The sequence below is a fragment of the Anabrus simplex genome, chromosome 6, assembly GCF_040414725.1.
Source record: "Anabrus simplex isolate iqAnaSimp1 chromosome 6, ASM4041472v1, whole genome shotgun sequence".
Classification (NCBI taxonomy): domain Eukaryota; kingdom Metazoa; phylum Arthropoda; class Insecta; order Orthoptera; family Tettigoniidae; genus Anabrus; species Anabrus simplex.
The window spans coordinates 183,307,961-183,325,356 of record NC_090270.1 but is presented as its reverse complement, the minus strand read 5'-3'; positions in this window follow the sequence as shown (position 1 = coordinate 183,325,356).

Here is a 17,396-nt window from a genome sequence, read left to right as displayed (position 1 = left end):
GGATATCGTTGGGTAAGTCTGATGCCTTTGAAACCGCTGAAGAGGTAAGAAAGTAGCCTACCTCATACAACATTGGTTCGTTACCTAGCTCTCGATGCGATGCATATCGATCACTAGAATGTAACGACGATTAGATTGTAACTATTACAATTAACCGAGCAAGTGACCACGCGGCTTGGGTCACCTATCTGTCAGCTTGTATTCGGGAGATAGTGGGTTCGAACCCCACTGTCGGCATCCCTTAAGATGATTTTCCGTAGTTTCCTATTTTTACACCAGGCAAAAATTAATTAAGGCCATGGTCGCTACCTCCTTACTCCCAACTCTTTCCTATCCCACCGTTGCCATAAGACCTATTTGCGTCGGCGCGACGTAAAACAAATTGAAAAAAATGATTACAGTTTTATTTCAAGAAGTTTGTAAAAAGTTACGATTACGAGTAAAAAATTAGCAAGTATTTGTTGTTACAAGTAATTCGATAACTTTTACGCAATTATTCTGCCTATACAGCATTTACAGTACTTCACTGCAAGCACTATACCTGACATAGATGGATCTGAGATGTATTCTACAGCCATTAAGAAATATTACATTGAGCAATTATTTCCTTGAACATGAGAGCTATCACAGAGGCTTTTAGGGGGTTCTTGCTCGAATGAGTTGGCAACACTTTTTTCTTAGATACAGCAGAAACTCTCGGGCAATAAAAAGTGTTGAAAGGACAGAAACAGTCTACGAAATTAAATTTACGAGGCGAACAGCTGGGCACAATGCGATCGTAAACAGAATTAAGACGTCATAAAGGAACTGACAAAAGATGTCCATCATATCTCCATGAACACCGTCAAACTCACGTAAAGGTCGCTCAGTTGGGTATTGCCGAGAAAGAAACATAATAAGCCGGAATGATTTTTATGTTTGTTTCCCACGAAGCAGATTATGCATATTTTACAAAGCCTTCGGCATGTGAAAAGTTATTCTCTTAGCTGAAATGAGTTCAGTCTCTTTTATTATTATTATTATTATTATTATTATTATTATTATTATTATTATTATTATTATTATTATTATTATTATTATTCTGCTTTTCCTACATCTGTTGGGTCGCGGGTGCGAACTGTGTCGCACATGTGGATTTGACCCTATTTTATGGCCGGATACCCTTCCTGACGCCAAGCCTATATGGAAGGATGTAATCACTGTTGCGTGTTTCTATGGTAGTAGACAGAGCAATGTGCTGTGTGTGTGAATGAAAAGGCACTGTGCATATTAAGAGGAGACGAACACATACACCCAGTCCCCAAACCACAGTTATTAACCAGAAGTGACTAAACTTCCCGACTCGGTCGGGAATCAAACCCGGGACCCTGTAAACTGAAGGCGGCGACACTTATCATTCAGCCAAGGAGATAAACTAATAAACTTTCGTAAATTACATTGTATTTTTATTTATTTAATTGTTTATTCAAGAAAGATATAAGTTCACCTTCAGTGATCGAAGGGAAGGACCTCTAGGATTCTGAATTCAAAATTCACACATGAGGGGCATCAAGTATGAAACAAAAACATTTGAAGGACATTGCTTCATCTTCAATGATGAAGGTTCTGACAATGACACAAAGGAGGGACGTAAGTAGTACAGTTGATAAAGGATGCTGGATGAGTCGTTTTATTTTAATTTAATGACTACTTTATTGCAGATGAATGGCCAAAGAAGGATTTTATTTTAACAATTTGCTTTACGTGGCGCCGACACACATAGGTCTTAACGGCGACGATGGGATAGGAAAGGGCTAGGAGTGGGAAAGAAGCAACCGTTGCCTTAATGAAGGTACAGTCCCAGCATTTGCCTGGTGTGAAAATGAGAAACTTCGGAAAACCATCTTCAGGGCTTCAAACAGTGGGGTTCGAACCCAATATCTCCCGGATGTAAGCTCACAGCAGCGCGCCCCTAAATAATAGAATAATAAAGTTGAGTTAATTACTCCTTGCTGTAGTCAACTAGAGAACTTTCTCGTTTCCTGCAGGTCCTGATATGGTACTTCCCACAAAAGTTCTTGCATAACATGCATAGGCACTCATTGTTCGTTTCATGGAACTTCTTATTCAGACATATCTTGTGATGAAAACCGTGCACGGCGAGTCGCGTCATCACACACCTCAATTCTTGGTTCTCACTTGTCCATCCCGTGTCAATCATTGCATCCTTGGTGTAGAAATCACTGGAGATTTCTATGCATTTCTGTTTTCTTCTTCTAATCACCTCTGCTTGTTTCGTATTGGGTAGTGGAAGTTTCAGTCACAAGTCTTCTATGTAAAATGGTTCACTCGTCAACTTGTATACTGTTCTGGATCGAGGTGACTTCGATACTCCTAGCAACTTTTTCAAGTATCTGGATTTCACGCTTTCTAATGCAGTTATGTAGGTCTGTCACAGTTAATTTCTCCCAAATCATTTCTAAACCATACATTAATATTGGGGTTATTTTAGCTTGAAATAATATATGGCTGTTTGCAGTGAAAGCCTGGCGATGTTCTCTATATCATACATTCCTCTGATGGCTGCTTTAATGAGCAGCCTGAAGGAGTTGCATGTCGACTATAGTGCAATTCAGAGATACTTCAAAGAATTATTTTAAATTTAAGTAGTGTACATTTTAAATAAAAACTTGGCGTGTCATGTAATTGACTAACATGTATCTTTGTTTCCTAGAATATCAAAGTTCATGTTATTTCATAACAATCTATGTAAATAAAATAGAAGTTTTGTCTGTACCTTTGTGAGAACGTTAGTGTTCGTATATCGGTCATGTTCAAAATCAGAAGTGCTGTAAATGCAAACATTCATTTCCGTTATATCTCTCTGTATGTATGTATGTATATATGTATGTATTTATGCATGTATGAGCATCACGAAAAAATGACTGAAGAGGATTTAATGAAAATTATTCAAGGTCAAGAGAGATTACACTACAATCAATACCATAACTAATTTAATGCATGTTAGATGAAACAGTACTTTAAGGGAAGGTCTAAAAATTAACGATAGATAGATAGATAGATAGATAGATAGATAGATAGATAGATAGATAGATAGATAGATAGATAGATAGATCAATGTCTTTATTGGCGTAGTTAAGGCCATTGGGCCTTCTCGTACACTAAACCAATTAGTCTACATTAAAGTTATAAGTAATACTACCGTAATTAATACTAAAAGACATAATTTAAACACAATAAAAATATAACTGAAATAAAATTCCACCGCAGTGAGACATACAACAGCAATAATAATATAATAGTAATGATGATAACAACAATAATAATAGCAAGTAATGATATTGTAGTAGCACGACCACTGAAAGGCCAGAAATGCACAGGTCACTCGCATCCTGCTGGACCTCTTAACGCTCTTTTAGACACTGTAGTTACGATTCCATTCTCGTGCGGCAAACACCGAGAATGATCTGTTATATGCGGCATTTCGATGGTGAGGGATGATGAGCAGGTTGGATGTTTGAGCCCTTGTATGTCTGTCATGAACATTTGAGAAGTAATGGAAACGCGAAGAAAGGTAAGATGGGGAAGATGTAGTAAGAACTCGATAAGGGAAGACAAAGTATGATGGTTACGACGAACATGGAGTCGCGACCACTCTAATTTTAGGAAAGATGGTGACACATGGTCATATTTTCTTGAATTGCATATATATCTCACACATGCATTTTGAGCGCGCTGTAGCCTTAGGGAAAATTGTGGCCTCGCGTCATTGAAAACAACATTACAATAGTCAAAATGTGGCATTACAAGAGCTTTAATTCATTTCTTTTTAAGCTTTATTGGAAATATATGTTTATATTTATATAAAGCTGAGTAAACTTTTTGACACATGTGCAGACCAAGTCATGCGTTCGTCCATGATAACACCGAGATTCTTCACTTGTGATACAAAAGGAATTGTAACATCCTGAAGGATTACTCTTGCCAACAGACCTTTATTTATACTTGTTATTTGATTTTGATGGCCAAGAAGGATTACTTGCGACTTTGTAGGGTTCAATTTCAGGCCGTGCGCAGCAGACCAATCACTATCAGACTGTAAGTAATGTTTAGTAAGTCGATATTTTCCTGGAGGTCTCGCGCTGTACAGGCTGTGTAGAGTTGAAGATAGTCAGTGTACATATGGTATTTGCAGTGTCTTAAATTCGGTGATATGTCATTCACAAAGAGTGCGAAAAGAAGAGGACCAAGTACAGAGCCCTGAGGGACTCCTCTGTTTACGTGGCGCCACTAGGAAACGATTCCATTATTACCTTTCACACATTGTTGACGTTCGTGAAGATAAGAATGCATCCAAGCAATCGTACTCTGAGAAAAATGTAGAGCCTTCAGTTTTACAAGTAAAATGTCAATGTCTACGCTGTCGAAAGCTTTACTGTAATCTAGTAGTACCAGAATTGTGAATCGTCCTCTGTCTATTGCTTGTCTAACATCCTCAGTCACTTTAAGTAAGGCTGTAATTGTACTATGTCCTTGTCGGAAACCGGACTGGAGAGGATTAAGGAGATTGTGTGTTCGAAGGTACTCAGACATTTGTGTATGGACTACATATTCTAAGATTTTAGATAAAGCTGATAAAATACAGTTGGACGATAGTCGCCCTCGTTCGAATGCGTTTGACTCCGTTAATATTCGTCCCATGGGCAAATACTATCTAAGCACAGTTGTTGAAAGTAAACTGTACAATCGTTTACGTGGTAGAAATTGATCATACGACGAATAATATCGGAAATAATTACGATTTTGTATTAATTTCCTGCGTCCTACATTTTAATGTTAATCTTACCGTAGGATTCTTTGTAAGCAAGAGAAGAGAAATAGAAAATGTTGATCTTCCATGCCTGATCCAATTTTTTATCGTAGTAGAAAGTTTACCGGTCCAGATACTTGAAAGTATTGTCTGTCTCAAAGCGGGCAATGAGCGAACGTCTGTATGATGCGCGGTCTAGGGGAGTTCCCTCGCCGAGTGGAATAACCTGTTTGAGTAGAGAATTTCGGTTTGTGCAGGGACATATGAGTTACAGCCACCTAGTTTTATATTCCGAAGGTTTTGTCATATTCTCTGACATGGGTACCAACATACCTGCAGCAGAAAAAAAATGTGTTTCAAGAAAGGTTGTGTTCGAAGTTGTGTGAAAACTTCATTTATTCGGCTTGTGTAATGAACCATAACATAATTTTCAAAAAATGCATTTGGTCAAGTCTTTAGATGTTCCTAACTATATTGTATGAATGCATAGTAGGATGGATTAGACTATTATGACAATAACATGTCCTGTTTACATAACAGAAGTCTTCACTGACATCCAGATTTTTGGGAGGTGTCAGTGTCAGTTGAAAGATACGAGTGCCTCAATTCAAAGTGTGTACGAAGGTTGGTCTGTGTGAAGTGGAGTGTTTGCAAGTCATGGCTGCTCGTGCGGACCGAGGAACGTAACGGCGTAAGCAAATGTCGAATGAAGCCACTTGTACTCTTACACTGCTACACGCAGAGGTACGTTGCCAAACTGCTAGGGGTTCCTCAGAATATGATTTGGAATCTGTTGAAATGTTTCCAGGAGAATGGAAGTGTTGCCAGGCGTCCTGGCACAGGCTGCCAAAAGAAAACAACCCCGGGGCAGGATCGTTTTTTGCGTCAACAAATTCATTTTTTAAATAAGTTGCTTTACGTCGCACCGACGCAGATAGATCTTATGGCGACGTTGTGATAGGAAAGAGCTAGGATTGAGGAGGAAGCAGCCGTGGCGTTAATTAAGGTATATCCCCAGCATTTGCCTGGTGTGAGAATGGGAAACCGTTGAAAACCATCTTCAGGGCTGCCGACAGTATGTCCCGAATGCAAGCTCACAGCTGCACGTTCCTAACCGCCAACTCGCTCTGTCTCTACAAACTTTTCGAAACCGCCAAGCACAGTACCAGCGCTACAGGTGTGCATACACCAGGCTTCTGGAGTACAAGTTAGAGACTAAAGAGTCAGAAACTGGCTTCGAGAAGTCAAATTAAGATCCCGACGACCAGCTTAAGTAGCTGCACTGGGCAAACGTCGTCGTGGCAGGAGATTACAGTTTGCTAGAGATCATTTACTCTGGCGTCCTGTGCTGTTGTGAGATGAATCCCGTTTCATGTTGTACCGTTCAGATAGTCGTCTGCTAGTCTGTAGAAGAGATTTTATCCGACAGCTGTATAATCTACCACTGATTATGGAGGTGGATCTGTTATGGCGTGAGCAAGCGTAAGTCCTGACTTGAAAACCGATCTCCTGATTATTCGTAATGGATCCTTAATTGCTCGACGGTACATTGATGAGATCTTAATGTCACATGTGATTCTCACGTGAGGCAGCTTGGAGGAAACGCAATATTCATGCGTGATAATGTCAGAGCGCATTCCTGCAAGAACACAACGTGCAACGAATGGAGTGGTCATCTAGAAGTCCCGACTTGAATCCGGTCGGTCGAAGCAGCGCTCTTCAGCTTCTATGGGGTATGGGAACAGGAGACAAGAAACGATCCTGGGTTTGTGAGGTTGCTAATTAGACTCCGGAGGACTGGAGACACGCTGATTGAACTAAAATAAAATGTAGCTGTACTTCAAGCTGATGGGACGATTCAAATTAGGAGCAGAGTTAATGAGGTCTTCGATCCCAGTTGTTAAGGCATCGGGATGGCTGGTAGTGGTTCCGTACTGGTGTGAGGTGTATCCACACGGGGAAGGTTTGGTTCACTGGTCTGATAAACCGAGCAATTGAAAGGAAACCATTACAAACCCCTCCTAAGTGACTGTTTGCAGTGCCTTATATCTTATTTCCTGTAACTCCTGATGAGGAACATGGGGCTGCAACAAAGGAGTCCAACCTTTTCCTGTTCCTAAATTGGATTTCACTACATCTCTTTCTCTGATGATGACCTTCCGCTTCTACTGTCTGCCACCATGTACCCTGTTCCCGCCTTTCCTCCTCTTTCCCTGTGGATCAAAACCAAGTGTCATAATATAGTCGTCTGGCTGTCGAAAAGTTTGTTCCACCCATTGCCATTCTGAAATTCCTATGTTCAGGATTATTTATAACCTTTTATGGAATTAATGTTTGCTAACGATGATGGGATATTCCAGCGAGAAAACGCACCATTTTATCAGGCCGAAATAGTCCATGACTGGTTTGAGGCACATGCTGGAAAGTTCCAACAAATGGCAGAGCAAACATGTTCGTACGACATGAATCTGATACACAGTTTGTACTATACATGGAGAGGTTGAAGATCCTGCAACTACAAATAGTAGAAAACTTCACACTTCCCAGAAATTATATGTCCACCTACGTAATAAATACCACTGCCAAATTATTTAAACTGGTATTAAAACAAGTTTGTTACTTTCGCAGATCTGTCTCACTTTCACCTTTGACTTTGACACTATGAAAATGACTGAGGTATGAGCGATGCTAGCAATGCCATTCCAAACTTAGTTTGTCTGACATCATATTTCCTCATGTTTCTTACTCCTCAGCAACACGCTGGCAGATATTTTGATAATTTGATCTATTTGATATTTCAGAACCTATCTATCTGAAAATGCATTACTTATTTATTTCAAGTCTAGGGGGTACATTTCGAAAGGTGACAGGAACCAGGGTTCTTCGCAATATTTATCAGGTAGACCATATACGCGTTATACCTTTTAGAATCATACCTTTTTACATAGTTACTTATGTAATTGGCTCGATTTATTTGGCTTAAAGTTGCTTGGACTTCGTGATCTTCTCAAGTTTACGGCGCCACGGTTAGGTTTATGGCAGCGCATTGTGAGTAGTGGCATCAGATAACGTTGAACTAACATTTTATGTTTATGAGAAGTTTATGGTTACCGTGCATATTAAATTTGGTGTAATACTGACAAAATCCCCTCCGTATTGCCAAGACACTATGAGAAGTTGGACCAAATAATTCTTAGAAGGCGAGAGAGACCCCCGGTTGCTTTAATTATCAGTCGGGGAGGTGTGATAGCTGAATGACCTCGTCATTGGCGACCGTGATTTGAATTTCGACTTTCGAAATGAAAAGTCACGTCCCTTTAATTCGGATTTGATGTACAATTGCATATCCCGTGGTTAATGATCACACTTTTATTTGTTATCTAGTCGGTAATGATGAGATCAGGCACGGAATTACAATGGCGAAGAAGGCAATGTCCCAACTTTCCATCTGGAAAGACCGGTTCCTTTCCATCTCATCTTATCCTGTTTCTTTTGCAGTTTCTTTTACGAAAATGACACAAGGAGATTGTCAACATGTCGGAAGAAAAGAAAAAAAAGAAGAAAAAAGAAAATATGCATTCAAAATGTAGTATTGGAGTCGAATGCTACAAATTTCAGGACAACACATTGAACTATACTAAGTCCCACGAGATTTGGAGTCTGATGTTTGGCACCACTGGCGAGAAAAAATTGACTAACGCTGCTCGAAAGGGTCTGTTGCTATGGCAACGATAACAACAATGCCGCATTAAAGGAAGCTATCTCCACGAGGGTTGGCTTGCTCTCAGTCGCTTTTGCGGTATTATTCGGAGTGGTCCTGTGTTAGCGGTTTTATTTGTTGCTGCTTTATGTATCAATCAATCAATCAATCAATCAATCAATCAATCAATCAATCAATCAATCAATCAATCAATCAATCAATCAATCAATCAATCAATCAATCAATCAATCAATCAATCAATCAATCAATCAATCAATCAATCAATCAATCAATCAATCAATCAATCAATCAATCAATCAATCAATCAATCAATCAATCAATCAATCAATCAATCAATCAATCAATCAATCAATCAATCAATCAATCAATCAATCAATCAATCAATCAATACTGATCTGCATTTAGGGCAGTCGCCCAGGTGGCAGATTCCCTATCTGTTATTTTCCTAGCCTTTTCCTAAATGATTTCAAAGAAATTGGAAACTTATTGAACATCTCCCTTGGTAAGTTATTCCAATCCCTAACTCCCCTTCCTATAAATGAATATTTGCCCCAGTTTGTCCTCTTGAATTCCAACCCCATCTTCATATTGTGATCTTTCCTACTTTTATAAACGCCACTCAAACTTATTCATCTACTAATGTCATTCCACGCCATCTCTCCGCTGACAGCTCGGAACATACCACTTAGTCGAGCAGCTCTTCTTCTTTCTGTCAATTCTACCCAGCCCAAACTTTGCAACATTTTTGTAACGCTACTCTTTTGTCGGAAATCACCCAGAACAAATCGAGCTGCTTTTCTTAGGATTTTTTTCCAGTTCTTGAATCAGGTAATCCTGGTGATGGTCCCATACACTGGAACCATACTCTAGTTGTGGTCTTACCAGAGACTTATATGCCCTCTCCTTTACGTCCTTACTACAACCCCTAAACACCCTCATAACCATGTGCAGAGATCTGTACCCTTTATTTACAATCCCATTTATGTGATTACACCAATGAAGATACATCCTTATATTAACACCTAGATACTTACAATGTATTTGTTTTCTGAATATCATTTCCGTTGTTTTTATTTTTTGTAAGTGTTTCATATTTAACATGTGCATTTGTTGAGGTTATTGTCAGAAACAGGTGATTTTGTTGGTGATTATGAAATCTCATATTTATCGGCAGTGGCGTGTTCTGTCATAAGTGCTGGAAGTATTAGCATGGGCTTAGGAACGGGTCAAAGTTTATTGAATTGCATTAGGTCTCTACATGTCTACTCAGCCTGTATGGAAGAGTGATATGCCGCAGATGGAGGTGACTGTAACAACGCAGCGTACTCGTAGTTACTGCTTTCGCCGCTCAAACGTCAGACTTCAACTACAATGTGTCTGTTTTACGGGTACTGCAAATCGAGAAGAGTCTCTCCAACAAAAATTGCAGTTCCTTGGACATATTGGACAAGAAAATGCAGAAAAATCGTATGATCCTCAGCCAGAGTCTTGGATTATCATGAAATGATGCGATCAAGATTGTCACTGGCTGTGCAGTCAGACAGTACAAGAGCGAACAGCGCGGAGGTCATTCACGAAGAATGTCGTAGAGTATCACGATCCTCAGAAACGAGGAAACGGCCGATAGGGAGATTACTTGATTGTTTATTTCAGGATTAGGCCTACATACTGTACATAGAGTTAGAAGTCTCATTTAATGTACCTAGGTGGTAAGATTGTTGTTGTTGTTTGAGTCATCAGTTCACAGACTGGATTGATGCAGCTGTAATATCATTCTTATATATGAATAATTAAGTGAATAAATAACTGAGTAAATTGATGAAATAATTAATCGAAATGTCCGCAGTATGGGTGCCAGAGTTCACCAGAATTGATCCCTCAAATTTTAATAAAGCATCATAATTTTCTATCGCAGGGCGTGTACATAAAGTTGCGTACTGGTACATCTGCTCCAGGCTTTACCTAACCTTCTGGAAACGACTAAATACGTAGGAACTCCACCTAGGTTCATCAATAACTCCACTGATTCTAAACTAACTAACACATCAAAATATACATATAATACACACACACAAAATACTTCTGGAAGACTCCACATTTACGACAGCAACAACAACAAAAACAATGGGAAACCAAAAGCGAGGACCAAGCTACCATTTGCAGTCAGTCCGTTGAACATATATGTAGATAAATACCCTTCACTGTCTCTATGTACCAACACAACTTGCATATTCTCATAATTGGCACGTGTTATATCACACAGATACTGTACCTTATAATACTGTGTTCACTGCTTCTAACACAGTAGCCCATAACTTTCACCAACATACAGTACAAGCCACCAAGCCGCGACAAGTGATATAATACCAAGTGCCTAATCACTCCACACTTTGTAGGCCAGTACCACACATCACATTCCACAAGATTTCACGTCAATCACGTTCCACAAAAGTTTTAAGGCAAGTCTTCTCCGCCGTTTTTTCACACGCCTAAATAGACCTCAGCTTCCCCCCTACTCTCACATGGTACGTCTAGATTGATCCTGGCCATCCAATCACAAGTGGAAGATCCTCTTGCCATACCAAGACCACGGCCCGAACCTCTTCCGATTCCCAAGACAATAACAAGGGCAGCTCATCGGACTCTGGGCTGTTCCATGACTCACAGAACGTTTCCGATTGTAAATAGCACTGGTTTCCCATCCGCTTGTAGAAAACAAATTACTCATGTCACATACGAAGACCTTTCAGCGTAAAATATTGCGAATAAATATACAAACAAAATAATAATAATAATAATAATAATAATAATAATAATAATAATAATAATAATAATAATAATAATAATAATTGTACCGGAGGTACACCCGCTCCGTGCGGTTAATTAAGCGCCGTTTAGAAGGCCATCTATAACATGAACAATGAAACTCATTTCGGGAGAAGTTTGAACATTCATCGACAGATGTCGCTATCAACTTATGTGCTCCCTCTGATGAGAGGATGGGCAATTCATTTTCAAGAGAAATGTTGAAAACTTTGGTTTCCTAAACTGTATTGTTTGTAGATTGGTTTTGGTGTTCTAAGGTTATCAGCACTTCTATCTTTTCCCGCCAGCTTAAAATTGTAGCAATAGGAAATTTTTATATTTATTTAAGTAACCAATCAGGGTTTTTGATATTTATTTGATTGTCCAATGGAAATTGTGGGTGTGTCTGGGCTTCGTCCCAGAGAAATCTGGAACCTTCCTCTCGGCTATAAAAGCTGGGATTGTTTGGGCCATGTGGTCTTTTGATCGCTCCAGTCCGCAGTAGAGTGTGTTAGTAGTGTAGGCAGGAGAGGACTTGCCTCGTCCATCTCTGAAAGGTCCACCAGCTCAAGGTAATGGCAGACTTAATTTAATCATGTAATAGTCTCAGAAAGTTAACTCGAGGGGAAGGTTTAGAAATTCTTTTTTAAATGTAATCCGACCATGTAAATTCTACATCTGGTTTAAGATCTTAGTTTAAATTAGGGAATAAAAAGTGGGAACCCTCCTATATTCCCCTTCAACTTGTCTTGAAGTGACTATGAATTCGTAAGCTTTAAATTTATCTTTTCCCTTTGTAACTTAGAGCCATCAGCCCAAATAGGGTTTTAGGTATTTTTCAAATGTATTTCAGAGGAGTGCAAGAGTTCGCTTCCTAACATCTTGATTTCGGCCAGTAACTTTAACCTTTCCTTTTTTAACTAAGGCCATGATAGAATGGGTACTTGTTACACCTGTTAAAGTTAACTTCCATTATTCATTTCCTTTTACTGTAAATTTAGCTGTTGTGCAGATAAGACAGTGAATGCTGTTTGGTTTTGGTAAACTGTAGATTGTGCCTTTAAGAGGTCTGAACTTGTAAAATTGGGAGAATATTCACCTATAGAGTATTGTGTGGATCAAAGACGCTCTTCCTACTCTTGTAAATTTTGGAGCTCAGTCTCCTAGAGAAGTTAATTGAAAGGAGCAGTAGTGCTCTTGCTGAAGTTGTAACTGGGGAGCTTCAAGCTCATATTGTTAAGTCAAGTTGTCTGTTCTAGTCTTTTCTCGAGTTCATGAGCTAAACTTTTGTACTTGACTATTTGTTATTGCTCCTTACTCAAGTCTCCGTCCATACCATTCAGCAATTTCTCTAGAACCTCTGCAGACTCTGATAAAATAACAATATCATCGACAAATCTCAGGGTTTTAATTTCCTATCTTTGGACTGTGATTCCCTTTCCACATTCCCCTTTGCTTTCCTTTACTGCCTGTTCTATATAAACATTGAATAGCAGGGGGAACAAACTGGAGCTTTGCCTCACTCCTTTCTGGATAGCTGCTTCTTTTTCAAAGTCCTCGATTCTTATCACTGCAGATTATACAGCACAATAAAATAGAATATAAACAAAATGCAAAAGTGCAATATGGCATAACACATTCTGGAGTACCGTAGCATAAAAAGACTGAATGATAGGAAGTGCCGTAGACTCCACGATGTTCTCACAACAACCTTAGCAATTCATGGCTAACTATGCTTTTGCTAGAGGCCTTACGTCGCACCGACACAGGTAGGTCTTATGGCGACGATGGGATAGGAAAGGCTTAGGAGTTGGAAGGAAGCGGCAGTGGCCTTAATTAAGGTACAGCCCCAGCATTTGCCTGGTGTGAAAATGGGAAACCACGGAAAACCATTTCCAGGGCTGCCGATAGTGGGATTCGAACCTACTATCTCCCGGATGCAAGCTCACAGCCGCGCGCCTCTACGCGCACGGCCAACTCGCCCGGTGGCTAACTATGAAGGGGAAAGGGTGAGGACGACGCACAAAAGTAGAGATAGACTAAAGTCATGCATAGTGCTATCTCACAGTTATGAACGAACAGGAACATTAATGTAAAGCAATGTATACGGTTAGAGTAGAACCTAAAATGAAATTAAAAGAAGATTACAGATCACAGATCAGACTACTGCAAGATGTAATTTTCAAATGGGATATTGTGTCTCCTGGCTATTGAGCGACTTGTTAATAATGCATTATTGCACCTGCTTGTTATAATTTATTGATGATACAATATTTTTGCATCTGTGTTTTTACACAGGTCAGAGAAACATGTAGTTCCCATCGAAGTTCCAGTCTCATCCATGGCTGTGACAATATGGAAGCTGCTGAGATTTAGGTGGTGCCGAGTAATGACATTCGGAGCACGACCAGTGCGTCAGATTGCTATGAGAGGTGTTGCTCATAGGGTCAGTTGTGCTGCAATAACACTTTCTGGTCCAATGAGGAAAGCAATGATAGATTACCTCACTCCTCATTTTGCCTAGTACGCTTCATTTTGACTCCATCATCGTTTGCTACGGTTTCCCAGTAACTGCATAACTTTTGGTGGTGCTATTTGAGGATCCAACCAGCCTCTGGGCTGATGACCTAACAGACAGACAATGCATTATTCTCAATTTTCGTCTTTGTTTTAATTTAAGTCACTGGCGTTGAATAAAACATGGTCTTATTTGATCATCTCTACGGATATAAAGTTTTTAATCTAACAAAGGCATTCTGTATACATTGAATTTTGAGGATGACGACTTCCGAAAGATCATTATAGACCTCCTTCTTCTTCCTGGCCTTTTTCCCAAATTACTGTGATAAGCAATTGGTGTTTGGCCCAATTTTACGGCTGGATGCCCTTCCCGACGCCAGTATCGCGTATTTCTGTGGTTGATGATAGTATGGTGCATAGTACATGAAGACAAATGGATTAAGTCAAACACAAACATCCATTTCCCAAGCCAGAGGAATTAATGATACGCTGTTAAAATCCCTTGCCCGGTCGGGAATTAAACCCAGGACCCTCTGAACCAAAGGCCAGTACGCTGACCATTCAGAAGTCGGAAAAGCATCATTATAGACCACTAAAACATATTCCAATACAGGAAGTACGAGAGATTGTACAAGTAGCTTGCGAATGTTTATTGACGTGCACGAGATGTTTCTTCAAAGATAATGAACAATAGAAACTGCTTTATTGACAGCTATATTTATGTGTTATGACCATGATCGTGTGCTATCCACTAGCACTCCCAAGTATGAGACTAAATTACTGAATAGCATAACAATATTATTGATCAAAACAGGGGGGCAATTTCGTGTAATAACCGAATTGGGTTATGTTGTTCAACCAATCAAAATGAGTAGAGTTTTAGAAGGATTAAGAGTCAAATTATGATCAGTAGCCCAGTGCAACAGATTTTCAACAACTTTGAGGGAGAGATGGAGACGATAGTATAGCAGGTTTAGTCGGAGGGGAATCCTCCATCCTTGGTTGGAGCGCAGGCTCAGCTACGAACCTGCGACTCCCATCGCCACAGCTGGCCTTGCCAAGCCTCGCCGAAAATTCCTTGTCTGTTCTTAGCAGCTATGGCCTCGGCCAAAGGTAGATCTTCCCACGATCGAGCAGAGTAGTTTCGGTTAAGATTGGCCACGGCTTTACCGTCGTTTTACAGCCCTTGATTCGGGAGGCGGTTGAATTTTCATTCTCCTCACGAAGGCGAATGCCGGGATACTTCCTTTCATAGGCCTCGGCCGCTCCCCTGTCACCTTCTCCGCACCTCAAATCACCGCAACACATCTTCCGGCCAGAGAGAGGGCGTCACCTTTTAGGAGACCCGCCGTACCCCATCAGGGTACGAAATAAAAATATTTTAGCAGTAGTATTATTCCCTCAGCATACGCAACCGAGTGTCTGTTGTGTTCAGACGTGTGCTTCAGCTACAGGAAATGACTGACGAAGAAACATTGATAAATAGTTGTTCTTCTAAGTAAGAAGGGGGCGGGATGAAGAGAGGACGAAATACACATCGACGATTGTGGGTACATGACATTTGCAGTTCTGGGGACGTTAAAGAAAACATTGCTTCTAGCATCATTGGATGCCAATTCAAATTTCATAGCTGTCAAAGGAATTGACAGTGAAGACGGAGTATTTGCGAATTTCATCCATAGGAATAGCTGTGAGGGATGAATCATTTGGCATACCAAAAAATTAAACAGTTACCGGAGACGTATCACCGGTTACTTCATGTTATACTTGTGGATCAATCATTTCCATTGAGGACATATTTGCCTTATGTGTGGGAACAGAAATACATGTTTAACAACAGGCATGCCAGAGTATCAGAAAATTGCTTCGGTTTAGTAACACAAAAGTTTCGAGTATTCCAACGACGGTTTCCGCTGAAATGAAATGGCGTAAGGCTTTTAGTGCCGGGAGTGTCCAAGGACAAGTGCGGCTCGCCCGATGCAGGTCTTTTGAGTTGACACTCGTAGGCGACTTGCGCGTCGTGATGAGGATGAAATGATGATGAAGACGACACATACACCCAGCCCCCGTGCTAGCGAAATTAACCAATTAAGGTTAAAATTCTCGACCCTGCCAGGAATCGAACCCGGGACCCCTTTGCCCAAAGGCCAGCATGCTAACCATTTAGCCATGGAGCCGGACACGGTTTCTGCTAACAACACCTGGCCCATCTGCATTTAACTCAACTTCTCATTTCTGGACGAAGAAAACAATTACAGCTATCCTGCAATGCAGCCATGCAGTAGCACGCGATTAACGTAAGGGATCCTTTTTCTTATTATTTTGTTTCCCCAGCAGGATCGGAGGAGTGACAGACTAATACGACTCCACGAAGACTGCAGATACTTTCTTTAAGACTTGAGGGTAATGAATTGTATAGTGTAAACATTTATTGTCTTAAATCTTCTATACCATACTGTGAATAATTATTTTGCATTATATGAAGATGACGTAATTGTGGATAGAACTGTTTAAGTTGAACGGATATCTGTGGTGGGACAATCCTCTAATAAATTTGAAGGCATTAATACAGATTAAGGCTTTACTCAATACTGGAACAAGTAGAACGTTTGAAACCTGAAATAGAAATACTTATGGTGTGTCAATCGGTAGCCAAATAATGAGTGGATAGCCCTCCTTTGAAGAATCTGTAAAGGATGAATGATATTTTTATAATAGTTCCCCCAGATAGGTAACATGAATGTTACATTAGAATGAATAAATACATAGTAAATATTTTTTAAGATCTCGTGTTGTACTAGTTTATTTAGTTTATATAAAACAACTATTATTGGGTATTTAAAGAAAATAATTTCAACATGGTTTTGCCATTTTAAGTGTTCATTCAGCATTAACCCAAGATGTTTTGTAGATTTAACCCTCTTAATTAGTTGATTATTTATATATACATCTGGAATGTCAGGTAAAATAATTTATTTTCTGTGAAAGAAAACACACTGTTTTATTACCATTAATACAGAGTTTGTTATGGCATAACCATAATTGTATAACATTAACATATTGTTTCATTTGTGTTATTAGATCTAACAGTGTCTCCTGAATAGAATGTGCTTGTGTCGTGAGCAAAGAGAGTAACAAATCCATGCAATGGTCCTTTGTTAATCTTATTTATATAACCTTAAAACCACAGGTGGCCAAGTACTGATCCTAGAGGAACAACACACTGGACAGAAGCAACAGTACTATTTTAAAATTAACAAAAACATACTGAGTTCTGTCCTGTAGGTAGCTTTCAAACTAACTCAGAGGCAGGCCTTTAATTCCAAAAGTATTTAATTTTATGCAACAATAAATTGTGGTCATCAGTAGTATAATTGGATGGTTCGGCGGCCACCTCCACCTCAGGCTCCCAGTGGCCACCTCCACCTCCACCTCAGCCAGAGGCCTCCCAGTGGCCACCTCCACCTCCACCTCAGCCAGAGGCCTCCCAGATGCCTCCTCCACCTCCACCTCAGCCACAGGCCTCCCAGAGGTCTCCTC